At 34.5% G+C, this 8279-nt stretch overlaps 1 pseudogene; it reads right to left on the bottom strand.

Annotated features, from left to right (window-relative positions):
• Positions 1-6384: 6384 nt before the first annotated feature.
• LOC149569523 (pentatricopeptide repeat-containing protein DOT4, chloroplastic-like) lies at positions 6385-8025 on the bottom strand (annotated as a pseudogene).
• Between the last annotated feature and the right edge of the window lie 254 nt (positions 8026-8279).

Here is an 8279-nt window from a genome sequence, read left to right as displayed (position 1 = left end):
TCCTCTTCAAGAACTTTTCTCTGAAAATCTTTCCTAGAATTCTCCTTTTGAAATTCGCTTCCAAAATTCGTCTCCAAAATTTGTCTCCCAAAATTTGTGTCTTCAAAACTCCTCGCCTCAAAAATGAACCCTCCAATGATAATAAGGATTTCTCTCCTCAAATCGGGGCACTAATTATGCAATTACCCAAGAGGACTCCTTGCCCACCAGAGCTAACTCTAAAATTAATTTTTATTAATCTTTCTTTTATATTTTCATGCACGTTAAGTGAATTATTAAATTACTTTATTTAATTTTCACTTGACTTCTATTTTTAAATTAATTTATTACTTTTAATCCCATGTGCACTTTATGAAATTAAAATAACATTATTAATTTCACTTATTTTATCTTTTTTTAAATTAATTTTTTTATTTTCAACTCATGCTCGCATCAAGCGATCTAGAATCTTTTAATAGTTTAATATCTTTTTACTTTTAATTTATTTTAGAAACTTAATTGATAAAATATTTAATTAACTTAAATAACAATAATATTTAGCATTTATTTAAAAATGAACTCTAAATATATTATTATTAAATTAAATAAATATTATCATGTTCTAAATTTATCTTTAAACTTTTATCTCCAAATTCAATTCTTTTATTTAATTAATTTCTCAATTAATTAAATATTTAAAATATCATATTAAATTTTCATTAAATTAAATCATTAATTTAACCTTTTAATTAGACTTAATTAATAGAAAATACACCAAGGACTCATAAACAACATACAAAAGCCCATCATAGCAAAACACATACTCAAACAAAGGGTTATAATCACAAATTAATGTCATCCGATGCATTCAGAGGGTACTTGACTTATGTTCAATTAGGACAAATGGCTTAGAGGGTTGGGATTTTGGCTTAAGAATTTATCTCCCCTCTCTTAACATTGAGATAATGCGATAGGGTATGCTCATCTTGGCAATTGAGGGAAGTTGATACCCAGTACCTGTAACCTGCATAAAATCCACGCATGTATAGACACAATATTCTAAGCTAAACAAGCAATGGCAAGAAGTGGTGCATCGTGTAGATCCTGACTAGCAGTTGACTATGACTCCCTTCCTTAACCACATCAAAAACACCATACATAAAGAAAACAAACACAAACACACCATACACATGCAGTATGGGGTAAGTATCCATAAGAAAACATGTGATAATAAACCATCTAACTAACCATTATCGATAACTGAAAACACTGAAGAATCATCATGCATACATGAAATATAGAGTACCAAGTAATCTCATTATATAATAAACTAAATGTAAAACAATATCTGATAATCTTAAAAACAATAGTACTAACCATCAAACATAAAACTAGCCTAAAAGAGTTTGGCAATGATAGCAAAAATGTAACTTAGGGGTAGGCGCTACACCTTCATACTATCTTCATAACCAATGAAAGTACAAGGCCAAGGTGACTGTGCCTTGCATCCCCTATGAAATATTTTTGCCCATGTAGGACAACCGAAGACTTTGAAGTGTGTCACAATAGGTTTTTTGCCTCACCATGCCTCAAAAGGAGTTTTTCCATCTAAGGCTGGATGAGAAGAACTATTAACAATGTGAGTGGCATTGGAGATTGCTTTGACTTCTAATGATGGATCAAGAGACTTGGCATGGATCATGCAACTTGCCATAGACTTAAGAGTGTGGATCCTCAAAGTTGCAACATATGTCTTATGTGGACTGAATGGTGCTAGAGTCTGAAGATCAATTCCTTCATGTTTGCAAAAATCCTTAAGTCTTTTGTTCACATACATGCTTCCATTATCCATGCAGAGTACTTTGTTGGCCTTTCTGGATTTTTGTTCTACATGAGTCTTGAAGTCTAGAAACTTGTCCAACACTTCATTCTTATTATGGAGAAAATAGACCCAAGTAATCTTTGAAAAGTCATCAATAAAGGTAAGTATATAGCAACCCTAACTAATTGTAAAAGAACCTGCTAATACTTTGTGAACCATTTAAAGAACACTTGTTGCTCTTGAAGACTTCCCTCTTTGTAACTTCCCCTCTAGATGCATATCCACTGAATCTATTGAACATTTACCCTTAGAAAATTTTATTTGAGGTAGACCTTTGACCATTTGGTTTATGCAAAGTTGCTGAAGGTAGCAGAAGTCAATATGACCATACCATTGATGCCATAATTGCATGTTTGAATTTGATTGAGATAACAAGGCCTTCGAAGGAAACTTGGGTATAAAATGAAAGAAAGAGTACAACCTTTTATTATGATTCACTTTCCCCACTGCAACCAAGGAATCATCTTTAATATTATGCACCTTTACTAAGTTTAGAAGGAACTCAACTCTATATCCATCTCCAAGGTGACTGATTTGGTAGATTGATAGGAGATTCAAACATAGGTTTGGAACATAGAGAACATCATGAAACTCTCTATTTTCCATTTCCACATTTCCTTTCCCTTCAACTTCCATTTCTCTATTATTCCCCATGAACATGTGTGGTACCTTGGATTGCTCCATTGAAGAAAAATCCTCCTTTGAAGAACCCATGTGATATGAGGCATCTAAATCAAATATCCATTCCTTTGAAGAGTTTGAATTAGCCATGAGTGCTTGCCCTTTTCCCTTTGAATCTGAAGAAGACCCTTTCTTGTTGTAAGCATTAGGCAATGGAACATTATGCTTCTTCATGATGTTGGTCAACTCATCAATCTTCTTGAGATAACACTCATGCTCTTCATGACTTGATTTCTTGCAATAAGCACACTTCTTCTTCTCCTCATTGTTGGAATTCGAGGACTTGCCTTGTTGATTGGATTGTGGTGTTGTCTTTTTTGCATTCTCCGATTTGTTCTTCCATTTCTTCTTACCCTTTGCTTTATTTGAAGATTGTCTAGTTGAATGTTGAGAACCCTCATTTTTGGCCACCAATGCTTTAGACTGAGGTGATTTGAGAATCCCCATTGATTTCAACTTCTTTTCTTCATCATCCAACAGTTTAGCATATTCATCAAATGTGATTTTATTGTAGGTAGACCCTAAGGTAGTCTTTGATGTGTTAAAAGAAGATACAAATGTGGAATATTCTGATGGTAGCTTGTTATATATGAGATAAATCAATTTGTTACCTTTGATTGAACTCCCACAATCAGTAAGTTTTTTCCTTAGTTCATTCACCTTGATGATGAAATCCTGTATTGAATCATATGACTTAGGATCTAAGGAGACAAGCTCATCTTTGATTTTGAAAACATCCTCTTTAGACACTTTACCATAAAGGTTTTTGAGGGTATCCCAAACTTCCTTGGATGTAGAACACTTCTTGATTTGATACATGATCTTATCATCTACCTTCAAACATATATCACCTAGGGCTTTCCTATCCATTGCCACCCATGCTGAAATATCACTTGCTAAAACATTCCCATCTACTAGTTTAGGAAGAGTACCATCTACTTATTGTAAAAATTTATTATGCATTAAGTGATAACAACATTTTGATGGACAATGTAGCATAGTTATGAGGAGTTAATTTAGGAAACTTAAAGTTACCCATAATGTAGAAAATGAAAGAAAAGTGCAAAAAAGAGATAACACAACACCAAGAACAACCCCCCTTTTCACTAAATCAAGAAACCCCCCCAAAATAGATGCTTTGGGCACTTTATAGATAGTGAAATTACAATAGGCCACTTGCCAATTTTGGCCTTTTTGGACTTCTAATTTTGCTTGTTACAACCTCTTAATGAATTAAAAATTTGGAACTTTACAATGTGCTACAACTCTGAAGCATTACAAAGCAAAGAAAGGCCCTATTGTTGAAAGTGACACTTTTGTCTATACAACCCTACAATCTAATAGTAGATTTGGAAAGTAGATGAAAAATAATGCACTTTATAAAAGAATAGAACCTATTTTTGACTAAAGATGTGCTTGTACGAAGCGTTTGAGGTTGCAAAATGTAGGATTATGTAGGTATAGTCACCAAAAACAACAAATTTTGACTAATCCTTACACCAAAACTAGAAAAGAGCTACACCATTGAAAATTTTAAGAAATTCTACCTAATTTCAAAAAAAATTGCACCTGATTTTGAGTCTGAATGTCTGAGTTATGGCCTCCCGAAGTCAGACTTGCGAATGATGGGGTTAAATTTGATGGTCATATGACAATCATAGTAGTTCTAATTTTACTATGTATGATGGTCAAATAACCATAAATTTTAAGCTAGTGAACTTAATGACATTAGTGACTCCAAGCCTGATGATGATGTTAGCGATAACATCAGTTGTACAGAATCGCACAAACATGTAATGTGGCAAAAAAAATGTACGATATGGATAGATGGCTTGGATGATGATAGGGCTTCTGATTAGGTATTGATGTGTTTGTAGACATGTCAATGCTAACAAAGCTACTAATGGGGCATCCTCGTGGACAGGTTAACGTGGCTGCAGTAGTGAGTGTGATTTCAACGCATGTCCCTACTCTATCTGCATGGGTGGATTGAATTGCGTTGAATGGTGTATACGTGTCAAGTAGATCTTTGTCCATGTAGCTAGGGCACAATTAGGCAGGACTATCTGTGCAGAGGTTTATACCTTCAAAATTTTTGAAATATTCGTCGTTGCTTCTTGCCATTGCCAGTATCTCCTACACTATTAGAGATCTTGATTATGTCACTAGAATCTTGTGCCACTAGATTTGAAGGTTTCAAGTGTCAAAATTTCTTTTCAGTGTGTTAGAGTTTATATGCTTAGTTCCACTTTAGTGGGAATTTGTGTTCCAATGCTATTTTAAAACACCACACTGCAGAGTAGTGGGTAAGAAGCCCATTGGGATTATAAGCTGACTGCCAATGGATTGGTGTGTTTAGCTGTGGGTTGTACAATGCTGATTAATTTGTAGGGTATGGAAAATTTTTGTAGAGGCAAAACTTAATAAGGCCAAATTTAAAATGAAATAATTGCCTACAAAAATAATAATATCCTAGTGATAATAATAAACCTCCACCAAATTAAATTATAGAGCCGAGCCAGGGTGTCACTACCTGGTTTGGCTAAAAAAAATTTCTCTACTTGTGCAACTGATTAAAAAAATCCAAAAATACCAGTTGAGAAAAAAATTGTAGAGAATTAATAGATTCAAAAATTAAATAATCAGACCAATAAAATGACCATACCCAAATTACAAATCGGGGCCTCTAGGTTCTAATTTGCAAAATTTTTTTGCCTCATGATCAACTTTCACCCAGCATAAGAAAATTTATAGTCAATCTTCACCGAATCGACACTCTGGACTCAACGACAAGGTCAAATCTAGCTCTAGATGCTCCCAATTTCTTTGGATCCTCCAAATTCGTGTGATGGTGCTAAAGCATGAACGATCTTGAATGGCTATGTGTAGAGAATCTCCCTCAGTGCTCTGATACCATGTAAGAATTTTGCTTAGGCCAAAATTCACCCAAAACCAAGGAACTTAGACACAAGCACAACTATAGACCAAAATAGAGAGTATGATCAAAATGACAATATTCATTCAATATGCCAGCTTGAGAGTACACTAGGAGTGCCTGTATATAAAGGCCTCAGGAGAACTTCTAGAATGCATAGAAGTCAACATCATAATAAGTCATACAACCAAGCACATGTCCACCAGATATGGGTTATCCTCCATTAAGCACAGAATTAAGTGTGATGATGTGAGGATAAGCCTACAATGGTGTAGCACACAAATTAGTGGTGTAGACAACATGTGCTAAATGAGGAGTGTGGATAACTATGTTGTCAACATGACAACTCAGTGAATGATGCAAACTCTTGTGTTGTAGACACCATGTGCATAATTAGAGTTTACCACTTCTACGAGAGTACACAAACGCCTAAATGTCTCACTTAAATAAATAATAAAATAATGGAAAATAATTAAATAGTGCATTAACCTAAGTAAAATTAAGTAAGTGTAATAAGTAAATACTTATTTACACCAACACCTAATAGGGGTTATTTCATTGATTATGTCCAAGGGGATTTTGGACTTGATTATTTGGGGGATAATGAACCCTATTAAATTGTTGGAAAGGGAAAAGTTAAGATTAAGTTGCAAAATGGGAATCATTGGCTACTACATGAGATAAGACATGTTCCAAGGCTAAGTAGGAATTTAATTTTAGTAGGGCAACTTGATGATAAGGGTTGTGTAGTTAGTTTTAATGATAAAAATCGTAAGGTTTTAAAAAGTTCCCTTGTAGTAGCAAAAGGTGTGAAAGTAGGCACCTTATGTCTTTGTAAAAGTCATATTGTTCCTTCTACTTTAATTGTTTTAGAGAAAAATGAATGTTCAAGAATAGTTTTTGTAGTTCAGCAGGGAGAACAAATAGCTATTGCAAATTCTGATACAACACTGTCTACCAAGTTACTAAAAAAAAAATCCAACTCGAGCCTAAAATGAATAATGTAATTGTGGATCTTCTTGCCATGCCACAAAGCTAATGCATTAGCACATGTAGGACAAACACTAGCAATGGTTGCATAGTCATTTTTCACACCCGATAGCTACATTTTAGAAAAAAAGCTTCAAAGCATGATCATAATGGGTATTCCTAGCATATCCCCCAATTATAGTACTCCAAGAGACTAAATCTCTATTATACCAACCATCAAAGACTTGTTTTGCTCCTTGTATACCCCCACATTTAGCACACATGTCCATTAGAGAAGTCCACACTAAAACATCAGAAGCAAATCTATTTTTAATCATATAACCATGGATTTCATTACCATGTTGCAAAGCTGCTATGCAGGCACATGTTGGGAGAACACATGAGATAGTAATAGAATCTGGTTCCATACCTAGGATGTTCATGTCCTTAAAAATATTTAAGGCATCAAGATAATTCCCATTTTTTGAATAGCCAACAATCATTGCACTCCATGAAACAACATCCCTTTTAGGCATCCTGTCAATGACTTGGCATGCATCACTGATGCAATAACATTTAGAATACATGTCTCTAAGTGTACTACCCACAAAATTATTAGCCTCAAATTTATTTCTAATTACAAAACCATGGATTTCCTTCCCCTATTGTAATGCAGAGAAATGGGCACATGCCATAAGAACACTAGCGATGGTAACCAAGTTTGGTTTCAAACCTACTAATTGCATTTCCTGAAAGAGTTCCAAGACATTGTCATGATGCTTTTTCTGAGCATACCCCACAATCATTGCATTCCATGAAATGACATCCCTATTTCTATGGGACATTTCATCAAATGCTAGGCATGCTTCTAATAACCATCCACATTTTGAATACATGTGTGTGAGAGTAGATCCCATGAAAGCATCCTTCTCATATCCACTTGTAACAAGAAATCCATGTACCTATCTTCCCAAATTTTGGTTTTCCAAGTGAGCAAAAGCGTTAAGAATGCTAATAGTGGAAACAAAATCCAATTTCACACCTTGTGATTCCATCTCATAGAAACACTTCCAAGTCATATCACAAAACCATTTTTTGCATACCCAACAATCAAAGCATTCTAGGAGATGACATCTTTCTCAGACATTTTCTCAAACACTTGACATACATCATCAATCCTCCTACATTTTGCGTACGTGTCTACTAGAGCACAACCAACAAAGACATAAGAATCAACTATTTTGATTCTAATAAAATAACTATGTATAGACTTACCATGTTAGAGATGAGAGAGCCCAACACATGCCTTGAGGGCACAAGGAAGTGTAAAACCATCTATGTGCATGTCGGCCTTCAACATTTCCTCAAAAAAAGCCAAAACCTCATTGAACATACCTTTAGTCACATACCCTTTAATCATCACATTCCACTCTTTGACAGAGGTTTCTTTACTCATATCCATCAAATTACAGCTTAAGCCATTCCTAGATTTAAGTTTGGGTGCCTGTCCAAATGTGCTAAATCTTTTTAAGGCAACTTTAATTGTGTGGGGTTGTAGTGGCAACAGTAGAAATGCCATAGAAAGTAGCTACAAGTTATGGTCTTATTAAAATATGCAGTGCTAAGAATAGCAACAGGATCATATTTAACTTTAAATTGCCATTGCATCTCTCCTTCGCATTTAAATTCTTTTTTACCAGGAGTGTTTTAGAATTGTGTTCTATCCAGTCACAACTCGATGATTCTATCAATTAATGCCAACAATAACTCATCTAAATTCCATTGGAAAATGAAATGAAAGTTTTTAATAGTGTTCATAACACCAATCAGTCT

Source organism: Cupressus sempervirens, chromosome 3 (genome assembly GCF_028749045.1).
Source record: "Cupressus sempervirens isolate cs-2001-9-10 chromosome 3, ASM2874904v1, whole genome shotgun sequence".
Lineage (NCBI taxonomy): Eukaryota > Viridiplantae > Streptophyta > Pinopsida > Cupressales > Cupressaceae > Cupressus > Cupressus sempervirens.
This window is presented reverse-complemented; position numbering and strand designations above follow the sequence as displayed.